Below are 17053 nucleotides of genomic sequence, written 5' to 3' on the forward strand. Positions count from 1 at the left end.
TGTGGGATCTTAGTTCTCCGACTAGGGAACTGTGAGCATTTCCAGGGAGTTACTGAGCATGGGGGTGGGTTTGTGCTGTTCTGTGCTTAGGCACTCAGTCGTGTCCAACTCTTTGTGACCCCATGGACTGCAACATGCCAGACTTCTCTGTCCTTCACTGTCTCCCAGGGTTTACTCAAACTCACGTCCATTGAGTCAATGATGCCATCCAACCATCTCATCCTTTGTTGTCCCTTCTCCTCCTGCCTTCAATCTTTCCCAACATCAGGGTCTTTTTCAGCGGGTCAGCTCTTGACATCAGGTGGCCAAAGTATTGGAACTTTAGCTTTAGCATCAGTCCTTCCAATGAATATTCAGGGTTGATTTCCTTTAAGATTGACTGGTTTGATTTCCTTTCAGTCCAACGGACTCTCAAGAGTCTTCTCCAGCACCACGATTTGAAAACATCAATTCTCCGGTGATGGCTGGCTCTAAACTTTGCAGTCTGACTAATAGGCATATCAATTAAAGTTTATATAAGTCACTTCACTCATGTCCGACTCTTTGCGACCCTATGGGCTGTAGCCTGCCAGGCTCCTCAGTGCATGGGATTATCCAGGCAAGAGTACTAGAGTGGGTTGCCATGCCCTCCTTCACATATGTATATATATACATACACATACATTGTGTGTGTATAGGTGCATATGATGTCAACTGTATGCATTACTTGTATTTGCTTTTTTATTTAAGATGTCTTAGCAATTTTTCCATGTCAGTACATAGAGGTCAACAACTTTCAACCTACTACATAGTACCCTAAATAATTATTTCACAGAAATAAAAAGGTGACCTAATCCTTTCCATAGTAATAAACATTTGGACTATAAGAAGGGAAGTGAGCTCTTCTCAATGGTTTGGTGATAAACTATGCGTCCCTGGTGTTGCCTGTTGAACAAAAGAGTTTGGTGCAAGTTTGTGGACACCACTCCACTGGCATCTGAGGCCACATGCACGTAGGAGGGACAGACGGAGACAGATATAAATATTCTAGAGTGAAACTAAGAGATATGGAGGACAGCTTCATATATTCTAACAAACCTGAGCTAAAGAAAAAGAGACCAGCTGGATTAAGAGTAGAAACATTTGAAGAGATATCTGATAATTCTACATAATTGAAGAGAGAGATGAGTTCTCAAAAGTGCACCTGAGAATAAAGCAGGATAAAGATAAACCAATACGAATACACATAATAGAGAAACCTAGTGGGCTGCCATCTATGGGGTCGCACAGAGTCGGACACAACTGAAGCGACTTAGCAGCAGCAGCAGCAGCAGCAGCAGTTAACATCAATGATACAAAGAATATTTTAAGAGCTTTGCAAGGCAGGAACAGAGGCACAGACATAGAGAATGGGCTTGTGGACACAGTTGGGGGAGGGGAGGGTGGGACAAATTGAGAGAGTAGCATTGACATATATACACTACTATGTGTAAAATAAATAGTTGTGGAGAAGGAAATGGCAACCCACTCCAGTATTCTTGCCTGGAAAATCCCATGGACAAAGGAGCCTGGTGGGCTGCAGTCCATGGGGTCACAAAGAGTCAGGATTGAGTGACTGAGTGCGTGTGCACACACACGCACGCACACACACACACACACGCACACACACACACACACACACACACACACACACAACTTCTGGACATTAGCTGATCTGACCTCCAGGAGACTAAAAGCCTGAGGTTGAAACTTGCAAGGCAACCCCCCAGGTGAACTCTGAACTTCGCTAGCTAGCTCCTCTCTGTAGGCAGAGTGCGGTGAAATAGACATTGTAAGAGAGAACTCTTACTGTTGCTGTTATTCTTGTCTGAGGTCGTACTCCAAATCCTCTTTCATAAGAAAGACCTGATTTTGATGAACTTCTTAAATGTGATCGTGTGGAGTTCACTGGTGTTAGCGTCCTCTTTGCTGTGATCAGTAGACTGATTTGAGAGTCGTATCATCACTGTGTAATGAGACTGGACACCACTGTTTGCCTTCTTTTCCTGTCATCATGTGTGTGGGCATTGGGGGAGAGGGAATCCATTCCAGATTCATGAATAAATGATTTTTAAAATTTTGCCCTGAATAAAAAAATAAATAAATAAAATAAAATAAATAGTTGGTGCGAAGCTGCTGTATAAAAAGAGCTCAGCTCGGTGCTCTGTGATGATCTAGAGGGGTGGGATGGGTGTGGAGGGTGAGAGTGAGGCTCAAGAGAGAGGGGATATACATATGCATACAGCTGATTCTCATTGTTGTACAGCAGAGATTAACACAGCATTGTAAAGCAATTACATTCCAATTAAAATAAGAAAAAAAAACTATTTAAAGCAAACATTTTCCCAAATGCTGATGACAAAATATAACGTGAGCTTGTTGTTCAGTCGCTCATTTGTGTCGGACTCTTTTCGACCCCATGGACTGCTGCACGCCAGGCCTCTCTGTCCATCACCATCTCCTGGAGTTTGCTCAAACTCATGTCCATTAAATCAGTGATGCCATCCAACCATCTCATCCTCTGACTCCCCCTTCTCCTCCTGCTTTCAATCTTTCCTAGCATCAGGGTCTTTTCCAATGGGTCAGCTCTTTGCATCAGGTGGACAAAGTATTGGAGCTTCAGCTTCAGTCTCAGTCCTTCCAATGAATATTCAGGGTTGATTTCTTTTAGGATTGATAGGTTTGATCTCCTTGCTGTCCAAGGAACTCTCAAGAGTCTTCTCCAGCACCACACTTTGAAAGCATAGTGATCAACCTTCGGTGCTCAGCCTTCCTTATGGTCCAGTTCTCACATCTGTACATGACTACTGGATGGCTTGAGCTGGCCCAACCAAATCTTTGTGTATCACTTCATGTTGTTCATAGTGTACCTGATCTCAAGCCCATCTTCAATATGCTTACCTGTATGCTCTGTATAACAGTAAAATGCCTTTAAAACTTTATTTTTAAAAATATTTAAATAATGTCATTAATCTTATGGGGATACAATAAATGATTGCTAATTGGATTGATGTCTAATTATTCTCATTTTAAAGATGTAGAGTCTGATGCACAGAGTGATTAATTTTCTTGAGGTCATATGGAATCCATGAGTATAATTTGTGAGATATTTTGAGTTTCCCAGATAAATAATATCATGAAAAAAAAGACCCCTGCTTACACCACCCCCTCCCCACACACAACTAAATGACAACAAAAAGGCTCAAAGGAGATATAACAAGCAAAGGCAATATGTGCCTGTTATTGGGATTTTCAATCAAAGAAAGACCCTATAAAAACTACAGAATAACAAATTTGAATATCTACTAGATATTTCATGATATTAAAGGATTACCATTAATTTTGTCTTAGGAGCCATTATGATTTTGTATAAATATGTAAAAAATGCAATAAACACATACATAGAACTGAACAATTTATGGGTTAAATTACATAAGGTCTAGAGATGGCTTTACAGTAACATAGGAAGAGGGAAATGCAGAAACTAACAACACTGTAAAGAAACTATACTCCAATTAAAAACAAATAAATGAAAGCAGTTCATTCTCACTTTCCATAGAATTAGTCAAATAGAAGTTCCTTCACATGCATCTTCTTTCTATATACATGTAAGTTTTTCTTTTTGAAAGGTAACTTTTCAGAAGTGCTTATTAGAATGCACACTTACTTTGCTACAGTTACGCTTAAATCTACTAGCCTCATTAGCATGCATTTCTTCTCCAAGACTGTCAAACTTGCAAATAATTATTTGCAAAATGGTTAGTTACAGTGAATGGCCAATCATACCAAGGCCCCGGGTCTTTCAGAGAAGTGTCACCAGATTCAACCACCCCTGTGTAATGCACTCGGGGCGCTGCCCCTCGCTGCTGGACTGCCCCAACCACTGGCTGCAGCTGTCCGCACTTGCCAGCAGTAGCAGATCCCTGTGACTGACTGAAACCACCCGGGGAGGGGCGACAGTCTCAGGGACCACCCCCACAGGAGCACACCCAGAGCAAGTGGGTGAAGGACCCAGGCTCTGTTGGGGGGCTGGGTGTCTGCTGGGAGCCCTGGCTGCCAATCAGCCTCAACAAGATTTCCTCGACATTTACTACGGCATCTGATGGGTGAACAGGAGTGGCCGGGACTTCCATGCATAACTGGACACATGGGGAACTGACTCGCATTCTGACTTGGGGGCTCCACAAATGCCTTTCCTCTCAGCCCCTCAATCTGCTTCCCCAGGGCCAGCCAGAATCCTACCTCCTCTTGGGGGCACTTGGGCCTCTTCTCTAAGGTCCTGGTCTTGGTCTTGAAGCTCCTCTGGGCGTTGGCAGGGTGCTTGGCCTCGGGAGGGAGGTTCAGAGACTTGGGCCTGCCCTTGTGTTTGGGCCTGCACTCCTGTCTGCTGGGGCCGCAGCCGGCCTCGGCGGGTGGGCAGGCCTTGGGGGAGTCGCCAGGCCCCGGTTCCGTCCACTCCTCCACTGCCTCCTGGCACTCGTCCATCTCCAGGTGGTGCGTATCATGGGCCAGGTAGCCCTGCCCCTCGAAGTCCGTGCCCTGCACGTAGCTGTCATCCTCGGGGCAGTAGCGGATGTAGCAGGTGATGCCCTCCTTCTCCAGGCAGCCCCGAGTCGTAGTCCTTCTCCTCCGAGGTTTTGTTCACGTAGTCAGAGCTGGAGTCCCTGTCGGGGCTCTGGTCGGGGCTGCCCTGCTCAGCGGACGCAGGCTCTCGGGCCACAGGGCTGCCAGCTCCAGGCCGCTGGGCACGTACTGCTCCAGGGCCAGCTCTTGGTCCTCGTTCTCAGGATCCAGGGCCTCTCTTGCCCTGTGGTCCAGTAGGCTGCTCGCAGCACTCTGACGCTTCAGGTGGGCCATGGCGGGGCTCACACTGCCGTCGTCACCAGGAGGCAGCCACTGCAGTCAAGAAGTGGGACAGGAGAGTCAGACCCCATCCCCAAACAGCCAACCCGAGGAGCCCACCCAGAGGTAACTCATGTCTATTCAAATGGCAGGATACCCCTCCTCAGCTGACTGTGGTGTCAGGACCAGCACATGCTCTGCCAAGGAGACAGAAGGGCACCAGGGCTGGAGGAGGAAAAGGGGACCCTGGGGACTTCCCAGGACACCTGCTGCTGCTATTGCTAAGTCGCTTCAGTCGTGTCCGACTCTGTGTGACCCCATAGATGGCAGCCCACCAGGCTCCCCCGTCCCTGGGATTCTCCAGGCAAGAACACTGGAGTGGGTTGCCATTTCCTTCTCCAATGAATGAGAGTGAAAAGTGAAAGTGAAGTTGCCCAGTCGTGCCCGACTCTTAGCAACCCCATGGACTGCAGCCCACCAGGCTCCTCCATCCATGGGATTTTCCAGGCAAGAGTACTGGAGTAGGGTGCCACCCCAACTGCCTGCTCATTCATGAACTCTCTGATTTGATTAGCATATAGTTAACTTACAATGCTGTGTTAGTTTCTGGCGTACAGCAAAGTGCTTCAGTTATATATATCTATGCGTCTGTTTGTATATATATGTATATACACACATATTCTTTTTCAGATCCTTTTTGGATATAGTTCCCTGTGCTGTACTGCAGGTCTTTGCTGACTGTCTAATTTATATATAGTAGTGTGTATCTGTTAATACCAAACTCCCTGTTTATTCCTCTCCCCAGCCTTTCTCTTTGGTAACCATGGTTTATTTTCTATGTCTATGAATCTGTTTCTGTTTTATAAATAAGTTCATTTATATCTTTTTTAGATATGATGATACTATATGATATTTGTTTTTCATTTATTTACTTCACTTAATATGATCATCTCTAGGTCCATCCATTGCTGCAAATGGCATTCTTTCATTTTTTATGGCAGAGTACTACTCCATAGTATATATGTACCACATCGTCTTTGTTCATTCATCTGTGGATAGACATTGAGGTTGTTTTTATGTTTTGGCTATTGTAAATAATGCTTCACTGAACACTGAGGTGCATGTATTTTTTTTTGGATAGGAATGGGGTTTCTGGATCATATAGTAGCTCTATTTGTAGTATTTTAAGGAACCTCCATACTGTTCTCCATAGTGGCGGCACCCACTGACATTCCTAGCATCAGTGTAGGAGGGTTCCCTTTTTACCACACCCTCTCCAGCATTTATGATTTGTGGACTGTCTAACAATGGCCTCTCTGGCTAGTGTGAGATGGTACCCCACTGCAGTTCTGATTTGCATATCCCTCATAAGAAATGAGTCGGACACGACTGAGCATCATCACTTTTACTTTTATGCATTGGAGAAGGAAATGGCAACCCACTCCAGTGTTCTTGCCTGGAGAACCCCAGGGACCAGGGAGCCTCGTGGGCTGCCATCTATAGGGTCGCAGAGTTGGACATGACTGAAGCGACTTAGCAGCAGCAGCAGCAGCACAAGAAATGATGCTGAGAATCTTTTCATGTGCCTGCTGACCATTACACTCATGACTTTGTGAAGATGGTTCCTGGGTTAAGGAGCCCAGGTGACTGAGACAACAGGTCATAAAATCAGGTTATTTGTTCTCAAAAAGAAAAAGAGAAGCTTTCATTCCAAAGACATTATGAAGCCAAAGAGGAGGTGCCCTACCCCTTCCAAAGCTAATCTGCTGCCCCGGAAGCCCATCTCCAATCTTCCCACCGCTTGCCTCCAACTCCCAGCACACACAAGCTTCTGCTTCCTCCTCACTCCAAACAAAATCACTCACTGGATTTGCCAGGAACCGTCCAGGCTGAATTCCACACAGAGACACCGGACATAAGCCCCAGCTTCACAGGCTTGATGGGGTGGGGCCTCAGGACAGAGTAGGGGGGAACACTAGAGGGAGGACGGCCACCAGGAGAAGGGGGCACCCAGGAGGGTGCAAGGGATGTGGCTGACATTTCAGGGGTACAGGTCATGATACCGCAGGGCACTGCAAAGATCCCATGGGCCCAAACCGGGGAGGTCCTGAACCCCACCATCCAGAACCCTACATTTTATCTCACAAAACATACAGAGTTCCTGGGCAATTCTCAACAGGCATGTTGACTCAGGATTTCTCTTTCAGCCCCTTGGGGAGACAGTGGGGGAAGGGAGGTCAGTGGAAATCTCCTTCCTGTCCTCTAGGGAACCTGAATAGCTCACGTGTGGCCCTGTCTCTGTAGTATCACCAGACTCTGGCAGATCCACAGTGCTTACCCAGAGCAGCCCACACACCAGATACGGTCCCACAGCAGGAAAACTGTCACTGAGATGTACCCTGCAGGGTCTGAGCATCCTTCTGTGTCACCCCATCCCCAAACCTGAAACTGATGGGCCCATTTCAGAGACCTGCTCCCAGGGAGAGGCAAGGTGTCCAGTGTTTCCTAGAACACGGGTGACCTCAGAGGACGCACCAAGAGCACCAAGCATCATTTCACAGCAGACTCCCCATGTTCACTTTGCTGTACAGCAGAAACTACATCATAAAGCAATCACAGTCCAATAAAAAGATGACAGGAGAAAAATAAAAGTGGCAATAATCTTAATTTTTAAAGAGCATAACCTTTCTGGAAACTAATTTGCAACTGGGAATCAAAAACCTTTCAAAAGACTGGCCTGGCAATTCCAAATCTAGGAATGTACACTAGATAAACAATGGTGTATATGTACAAAGTGAAAGTGAAAGTCACTCAGTCGTGTCCGACTCTGCGACCCCATGGACTATACAGTCCATGGAATTCTCCAGGCCAAAATACTGCAGTGGGTACCCGTTCCCTTCTCCAAGGGATCTTCCTAACCCAGGGATCAAACCCAGGTCTCCCACATTACAGGCAGATGCTTTACCAGCTCAGCCACCAGGGAAGCCTATGTATACAAAGGTATAGCCTAAAAAGGATGTCCATTTCACCATTACATTGTTTGAAATAAAGAAAATTTATTTGTTAATGTACAAATTACATATTACTGAAATGTCCAATAATATGCAATTTGTACATTATGATAAAATAGTGATGAGTATTGCAGTCATTAAAAATGATATTATTACAACCATTTCATGGAAGATACAATATGTTAAGTAAAATGCACGTTATAAAATATTATACTCATTTATGAAAATATATATTTATATTAAATAATTGCATTTGTGTAAAAAAACAACAAATCAAGGTTACAGATGGTGGCCAGACATGCCCGCTTCAAGGGGAGATGTCCAGTCCCTCTCATGGGGAGTTTGCATTCCTGGCAGCTGGGGTGGGGGCGCCGCTCACAGGCTGGGGAAGTGAACACATTTCCTGCCCCCCAGGTGGCATGCACATTGTCCCCTGGAACAAACAGATGTGGCCAAGGACAGCCCACTTCTATCCACAGTTAAAAAAATGGAGGCTCCTTCCTTCTCTTGCCTCAACAAAGAAATTCAGGTGGCCAAGCCACTGCAGCAAGTAGGCTGAGAAATCATCTTGTATCCTGCTGTCCAACAGTGATGAAATTTTATACACACGACATCAGGTCTTTTCACTCAAGATATGTCTCCCTGTTTATTTGAGCCTTGAGTGTCAACAGCACTGTGGGTTTCTTCATAGCTGTAGACACAGGAAGCCCATTCTAAGACGTTTAGTTTTTGTAGCCACGGGGAATAGATTTTCTCTATCTTATATACCTGTCGTTGGTACAAAAAAAAAATCTCTACTGATCTTGTAAAAGCCTTTTTGTTTATTTTTGGCTGTGCGGCGTCTTACTGCTCGAGCTCTTCTCTAATCAGGATGCGTAGGGGCTGCTCTCCAGTCGTGGTGCACGGGCTTCTCACTGCAGTGGCTTCCCTTGGTGGGGAGCATGGGCTTTAGTAATTGAGGCACGTGGGCTCATTAGTTTTGGCTTCTGGGCTCTAGAGCACAGGCTCAATAGCTGAAGAACAAAGGCTTAGTTGCCCCACGGCATGTGGGATCTTCCTGGATCAGGGATTGAACACATGTCTCCTGCATTAGCAGGCATGATTCTTTACTGCAGGGCCACCAGGGAAGCCCGAAAAGCCCATTTTAAAATTTCAATACTTTTAGTTGATCATTTGATTCTTTTTTCCAGCACTCTGGCTGCACTGCCCTTCCATTTACATGATGGAGGTACTGGGGCATCCCTGACCTATTCCCAATTGTAATGAAAATGCCTTTAGTTTTTAAATTTTTTTTATTTTATTGCAGTCTAGTTGCTTTACAATATTGTTACTATCTGCTGTACAGCAAAGTGAATCAGCTACACGTATACATATATCCCTCTTTTTCGGATTTCCTTCCCATTTAGGTCACCACAGAGCATGTCATACAGGCTTCCCAGGTGGTGCTAGTGGTAAAGAACCCACCTCTCAATGCAGGAGACATAAAAGATGTGGGTTCGATCCCTGGGTCAGGAAGATCCCTGGAGGAAGGCATAACAACCTACTCCAGTATTCTTGCCTGCAAAATCCCATGGACAGAGGAGTCTGGCATGCTGCAGTCCACAGGGTCACAGAATCGGACACAACTGAGCCAACTGAGCACACACACACAGAGTGAAGTAAGTCAGAAAGAAAAAACAAATATCATATATTAAGGAAAATGTCCTTTTTAAAGACAGGGCTGGCCCAGGGTGAGGTAGGCATGGCCCTTGCCTCAGGTGCAAGATTGAACAGGGTGCCAAAAAACTCAGGAATCAAAATAGATACAATTTTAATTCAAGACTTAAAAAAATAAAAATTAATGCAAAAAAAAAAATCCACAATGAGCAAGATAGTAAAATGTTAAAGACAAGATTGATTATTACTGATTTGTTTTGGGGGGGCTCAGGCTCCAATACGGAGAAGGCAATGGCACTCCACTCCAGTACTCTTGCCTGGAAAATCCCACGGATGGAGAAGCCTGGTAGGCTGCAGTCCATGGGGTCGCACAGAGTCGGACACGACTGAAGTGACTTAGCAGCAGGCTCCAATAGGGCTTGGCTGGCCTTTGTGAACGATCCTTTTTTTTTTTTTTTTCAAGTTTTCCCCATTACGGACTTCCCTGGTGGCTCAGTGGTAAAGAATCCACCTGCACAATGCAGGAGACGCAGGTTCGATCCCTGATCTGGGAAGATCTCACATGCTGTGGCACAACTAAGCCCGGGAACTGCAACCACTGAAGCTCGCGTGTCCTAGAGCCTGTGCTCCGAAACAAGAGAAGCACTTGCAATAAGAAGCCCGCACACTGTACTAGAGAGCAGCCCCTGCTCCCTACAACTAGAGAAAAGTCCGAGCATCACTGAAGACAGCTATAAATAACTAACTAAATGAAATTATATATAAAAAAAGAACCACTCTTCCAATGCAGGAGACTCGAGTTTGATTCCTGGCCAGGGAACTATTAATAAGCTCTCACATGCTGAGGGGTAACTAAGCCCGTGCCCTACATCTAGAGAAAGCCCACGTGCGGCAACAAAGACCTCGTGCAGCCAAAATTAAAAGAAAAGTTTTCCCCATTAAATAGAGTACTGTGTTGGCTTTCCCAGCACTTGGTGGTGCAAACCATTCTTTTGTCTGTGGATGCAAATGGAAGGACCCAGGTTGGTCACCCAGGACAGAAGTCACATTGTTGGTCTGCAGAATTAACCTATGGCACACTTGTGGTGTAAGAGATAGAGTCTCCTATTAAAGATGAAAACAGGAGGTCCTTGTTTCAATTCAGTCTTCCATTCACTGTCAGGCCCTGAGCACGAGATTTAATGAATGGATGGCCTTCCCATCCTGGGAAATTGGAAATGATGGTCCTGACTGCTGGGCTTGAAGTGGGTTGAACAGGAGAGCAACCCATGCTGGCCTCACTCCCATGAGTGCTTTTTTCCTCAACTATATACAAGGAGTGGAGAAACTTTTTAAAAATCTTTTGGCCACACCACATGGCATATGGGATCTTATTTCCCTGACCAGGGATTGAACTCGTGCCCCCTGCATTGACAGCACAGAGTCTTAACCACTGGGCTGCCAGCGAAGTCCTGGGAAGCATTTTAAGTGAAACATGAAGAAAGAGAATGCAGTAGAAACCCACTATTAAGTATTATTTAATGGCTACATAATGTTTCCTATCCCAATAAACATTATCTGACTCTTCCCCTATTAAATACATGAACTGTGTCTTATTTTTGTGTAATAAATAGTGTCTTGGTATTTCCATAAGGATATGCTCTGGGCCTTTCTTCACCCTCTAGGGCTTTACCCAGGACACTTTAAAACTTTTTTTTTCAATCCAATGTCCAGGTCTTCAGAAAAGGCCGGGAGGTGTGGGGCCAGGAGCGTGTTCACCGCCCCTTATGGTGGGAGCTGTAGGCAAACATGTTGAAGGTCTCTGCTTATATATATAATTGTAATATACTTGATTTACAATATTGTATTACCTTTTGCTGCACAGTAAAGTGATTTAAGGTCTACGTATATTTTTTCATGTTCTTTTCCATTACAGTTTATCACAGGATATTGAATATAGTTCCCAGGGCTATTCTGAAGGACCTTGTTGTTTATCCATCCTAGATATCGTAGTTTACATCTGCTAACCCCAAACTCGCAATCCTTCCCCCCCACCCTCCTCGGCAACCACAACTGTGTTCTCTGTGTCTGTTGAGTCCATTTCTGTATGGTAGGTAGGTTCATTTATATCACATTAAAGATTTCACATATACATGATATCATATGGTATTTGTCGAATTCTGTCTGACTTACTTCACTTAGTATGATAATCTCTAGGTCCATCCATATTGCTATATGACCACAGGCCCTGCATGGGCACCTCCAGGCAGCTCTGCCTTCCTTATTATTATTGTTCAGCCGCTCTGTCATGTCCAACTCTTTGCAACCCTATGGACTACAGCATGCCAGGCTTCCCTGTCCTTCTCTATCTCCCAGAGTTTGCTCAGACTCATGTCCATTGAGTCGGTGATGCCAACCAACCATCTCAGCCTCTGCCTTCCTTGGGCTGCACCTGACGCCTCCTCCCACCCCCTCCCTCCCATCTGACCCTCTCCCTCCCCAGTTCCCTTGCAGGCTGCTCCCTCAACAAGGTCCACACATATTTAATCCTGCCTTAGGTCTGCTTCTCTGAGGACTTGACCTAACACAGTTCCTTACATGAAAGAAAACAGAATAAAAACCACACACACCCAATAAAACCTCCAATATACCCTTTACAAAGCACAGAACCAAATATACAAGTATATTTATGGGTAAATTTACAATAAAAGTTCTAAGAAAATATGAGAGACAGTGACTACTGTCGCAGGAAGGGGAGAAGTTTACACCCCTAGGACCAGGCTGGCTGCTCACCCTCAAGACTTCCTGAACTTCTTTTAATTTTTTTTTAATTGTCAAAATAACCATCAAGCAAAATAATAACAGCATAAAGCAAATAATTCAGCCAAATATGCCGTGTCACTTCAGTCATGTCTGACTCTTTTGCGACCGCAAGAACCATAGACCACCAGGCTCCTCTGTTCAGGGAATGGAGTGGGTTGCCATTCCCTTCTCCAGAGGATCTTCCCAACCCAGCGACTGAACTCATGTCTCATGTCTCCTGCACTGGCAGGCAGGTTCTTTACATTAGCACCACCTGGGAAGCCCTGATACACGAATATTAAACACCCTGGCAATCCCAGTCAGGTAAGAAGATAGACTGAGCCAACCTCCCCTGAGGCCTCTTCAATGCTTTTCAGAGACCATGACCCCACCATATGTGCCCTGACCATGTGGATTGTGTGGTCATCACAGCCTCACCTCTCCTTAACTGTTTTCCACTGAGCACCCAGCCGTCAACATTGAGTACATCACATTCAATTAATCGGCTTACTTCTCTTACCCTTGCAATTTACACACTGAAGACACTGAATCGATTATTTGTTGGAGAGAATTTCCCTTGACTGAGATTTTGAGGACTGTCCCTACAGCGGAGGAGAACATTGTCCCCTGTCCTCCATGCTTCAGCAGACTGGTGGTGGGAAATGGAGGCTGAATTGGTTCAGTCTTTTCTGTTATTTACCAAAGTTCAAAATAATCATTCTCCAAAGGTGACCAACTAGGTTGTTTTGTTTCCCTTAGTGTCACTCAGAAGTCGCAGAAAACTCTATTTCGAAAAGATACACGCACCCCAGTGTTCCATGCAGCACTAGTTCCAATAGCCAGAACATGGATGCAACCTAATGTCCATGGACAGAGGAATGGGTGAAGCTGTGGTACATACATACAACAGAATACTTCTCTGCCATAGAAAGAATGAACCAATGCCACGTGCTTCTCTGGTGGCTCAGAAGAGAATCCGCCTGCAATGCGGGAGATCTGGGTTCGATCCCTGGGTCGGGAAGATCCCTTGGCGAGGGGCAGGGCTACCCACTCCAGTATTCTGGCCTGGAGAATTCCACGGACTGTATAGTTCTCGGGGTTGCAAAGAGTCGGACACGACTGAGTGACTTTTTTACTTTACTTAGTGCCACTTGCAGCAACGTGGATGGACCTAGAGATGGTCACACTAAGCGAAGTCAGCGAGGCAGAGAAAGGCAAACACCGTGTGACACCACCTACACGGGGCTTCCCGGGTGGCCAGTGCAGGAAACATGAGCGATGTGGGTTCGATCCCGGGGTTGGGAAGATTCCCTGGAGGAGAGCATGGCAACCCGCTCCAGTAGTCTTGCCTGGAGAATTCCACGGACAGAGGAGCCTGGTGGCTTATAGTACATGGGGTCCAAGAGTCTGACAGGACTGAGCACTTAGCACTCACATATGCCCTTGCAATAACCAACTGGCTCTGTCGAGGCCATTACCTCAGTGCCCTCAATTTCTGCCCTATGGTCCGGGGTCGGCAGCGAATATTTGCCATGAGAACTTTCTGGAACATGTATGTTCTGTGTTAGGGTCCACAAGGGGCTCATAGTGTATTATTTAAAAATGGCCCATCGTGGTGACCTGACAAACAAGAGATGAACTCCCAGTGGCCACACTGCTCTGGTGGTATCCCGTTTTTCCTGAAGGCAAGGTCCCGTTTTTCCCTGTTGGTGCCAGTTTCTCAAGACTATGTGACCACCCAACTGTGAAACTCCCTCCGACTATGTGACACAAGACCCCAGCTTCGGACTAAAGATAAACTAAGACCCCCTCCCTTCGGGGCACAATAGCCCATTGATAGGGTATAAGAAGGTTTGGCTGTAAAGGGAGAGCACTGGTTTCTCTCTAAAGCCAGTCACTGTCTTTCTTCCCATAGTAAATCTTTCTCTCCCTGAATGCCTGGATCTCTCTTTTTATCTGTGCTTGCCAATCTTCTGGAAGATTTGTTCTAGGTTCTATGAAGACCTACAAGACCTTTTAGAACTAACACCCAAAAAAGATGTCCTTTTCATTATAGGGAACTGGAATGCAAAAGTAGGAAGTCAGGAAACACCTGGAGTAACAGGCAAATTTGGCCTTGGAATATGGAATGAAGCAGGGCAAAGACTAATAGAGTTTTGCCAAGAAAATGCACTGGTCATAGCAAACACCCTCTTCCAACAACACAAGAGAAGACTCTACACATGGACATCACCAGATGGTCAACACCGAAATCAGATTGATTATATTCTTTGCAGCCAAAGATGGAGAAGCTCTATACAGTCAGCAAAAACAAGACCAGGAGCTGACTGTGTGTGGCTCAGATCATGAACTCCTTATTGCCAAATTAAGACTTAAATTGAAGAAAGTAGGGAAAACCACTAGATCATTCAGGTATGACCTAAATCAAATCCCTTATGATTATACAGTGGAAGCGAGAAATAGATTTAAGGGACTAGATCTGATAGATAGAGTGCCTGATGAACTATGGAATGAGGTTCATGACATTGTCAGGAGACAGGGATCAAGACCATCCCCATGGCAAAGAAATGCAAAAACGCAAAATGGCTGTCTGGGGAGGCCTTACAAATAGCTGTGAAAAGAAGAGAAGCGAAAAGCAAAGGAGAAAAGGAAAGATATAAGCATCTGAATGCAGAGTTCCAAAGAATAGCAAGAAGACATAAGAAAGCCTTCCTCAGCGATCAATGCAAAGAAATAGAGGAAAACAACAGAATGGGAAGGACTAGGGATCTCTTCAAGAAAATTAGAGATACCAAGGGGACATTTCATGCAAAGATGGGCTTGATAAAGGACAGAAATCGTATGGACCTAACAGAAGCAGAAGATATTAAGAAGAGGTGGCAAGAATACACAGAACTGTACAAAAAAGATCTTCACGACCCAGATAATCACGATGGTGTGATCACTCACCTAGAGCCAGACATCCTGGAATGTGAAGTCAAGTGGGCCTTAGAAAGCTAGTGGAGGTGATGGAATCCAGTTGAGCTATTCCAAATCCTGAAAGATGATGCTGTGAAAGTGCTGCACTCACTATGCCAGCAAATTTGGAAAACTCAGCAGTGGCCACAGGACTGGAAAAGGTCAGTTTTCATCCCAATCCCAAAGAAAGGCAATGCCAAAGAATGCTCAAACTACCACACAATTGCACTCATCTCACATGCTAGTAAAGTAATGCTCAAAATTCTTCAAGCCAGGCTTCAGCAATATGTGAACTGTGAACTTCCAGATGTTCAAGCTGCTTTTAGAAAAGGCAGAGGAACCAGAGATCAAATTGCCAACATCCGCTGGATCATCGAAAAAGCAAGAGAGTTCCAGAAAAACATCTATTTCTGCTTTATTGACTATGCCAAAGCCTTTGACTGTGTGGATCACAATAAACTGTGGAAAATTCTGAAAGAGATGGGAACACCAGACCACCTGACCTGCCTCTTGAGAAACCTGTATGTAGGTCAGGAAGCAAGAGTTAGAACTGGACATGGAACAACAGACTGGTTCCAAATAGGAAAAGGAGTATGTCAAGGCTGTATATTATCACCCTGCTTATTTAACTTATATGCAGAGTACATCATGAGAAATGCTGGACTGGAAGAAACACAAACTGGAATCAAGATTGCCAGGAGAAATATCAATAACCTCAGATATGCAGATGACACCACCCTTATGGCAGAAAGTGAAGAGGAACTCAAAAGCCTCTTGATGAAAGTGAAAGTGGAGAGTGAAAAAGTTGGCTTAAAGTTCAACATTCAGAAAACAAAGATCATGGCATCCGGTCCCATCACTTCATGGGAAATAGATGGGGAAACAGTGGAAACGGTGTCAGACTTTATTTTGAGGGGCTCCAAAATCACTGCAGATGGTGACTGCAGCCATGAAATTAAAATACGCTTACTCCTTGGAAAGAAAGTTATGACCAACCTAGATAGCATATTCAAAAGCAGAGACATTACTTTGCCAACAAAGGTTCGTCTAGTCAAGGCTATGGTTTTTCCTGTGGTCACGTATGGATGTGAGAGTTGGACTGTGAAGAAGGCTGAGTGCCAAAAAATTGATGCTTTTGAACTGTGGTGTTGGAGAAGACTCTTGAGAGTCCCTTGGACTGCAAGGAGATCCAACCAGTCCATTCTGAAGGAGATCAGCCCTGGGATTTCTTTGGAGGGAATGATGCTAAAGCTGAAACTCCAGTACTTTGGCCACTTCATGCGAAGAGTTGACTCATTGGAAAATACTCTGATGCTGGGAGGGATTGGGGGCAGGAGGAGAAGGGGACGACAGAGGATGAGATGGCTGGATGGCATCACCCACTTGATGGACATGAGTTTGAGTGAACTTCAGGAGTTGGTGATGGACAGGGAGGCCTGGCGTGCTGCGATTCATGGGGTCGCAGAGTCGGACACGACTGAGCGACTGAACTACCACTAAGGAGAACAACTTTCCAACATGTAGCAATATTTATTCCCAGTGAAAATGAATACACTAATTCTAATGAAAAATTTTTTTCTGTAATGTTACATATTATATATAATTGCTTTACAATGTTGTGTTAGTTTTGTAACCAGGAAGGGTTAATTTTGAATTTATGTTGGAACTGTTTCTGTGACTTTAACCCTTTTTTGTTATTAAACATACATAATGGCCTGCGTCAGGGAGATAACCTGAGCTGCCCTCCCACCTGTGAAGGACTGCAAGCAAGTGAAACACATCCCCTT

The 17053-nt window shown here is 45.1% G+C and overlaps 1 long non-coding RNA gene across 3 annotated transcripts in view; it reads right to left on the reverse strand.

Moving 5' to 3' along the window:
• The window catches only part of LOC139180423 (uncharacterized), a 30602-nt gene that overhangs the window by 942 nt on the left and 12607 nt on the right, over positions 1-17053 (reverse strand). For 2 of the 3 annotated variants that reach the window (XR_011564672.1, XR_011564674.1), the window contains one exon: positions 4261-4914. This is a non-coding gene — a long non-coding RNA (uncharacterized lncRNA). Of the gene's footprint in view, positions 1-1828; positions 4915-17053 lie in introns of all 3 variants that reach the window. The other variant, XR_011564673.1, reaches the window with a different exon arrangement.

The sequence above is a fragment of the Bos indicus genome, chromosome 28 (genome assembly GCF_029378745.1).
Source record: "Bos indicus isolate NIAB-ARS_2022 breed Sahiwal x Tharparkar chromosome 28, NIAB-ARS_B.indTharparkar_mat_pri_1.0, whole genome shotgun sequence".
In the NCBI taxonomy this organism is placed as follows: Eukaryota; Metazoa; Chordata; class Mammalia; order Artiodactyla; family Bovidae; genus Bos; species Bos indicus.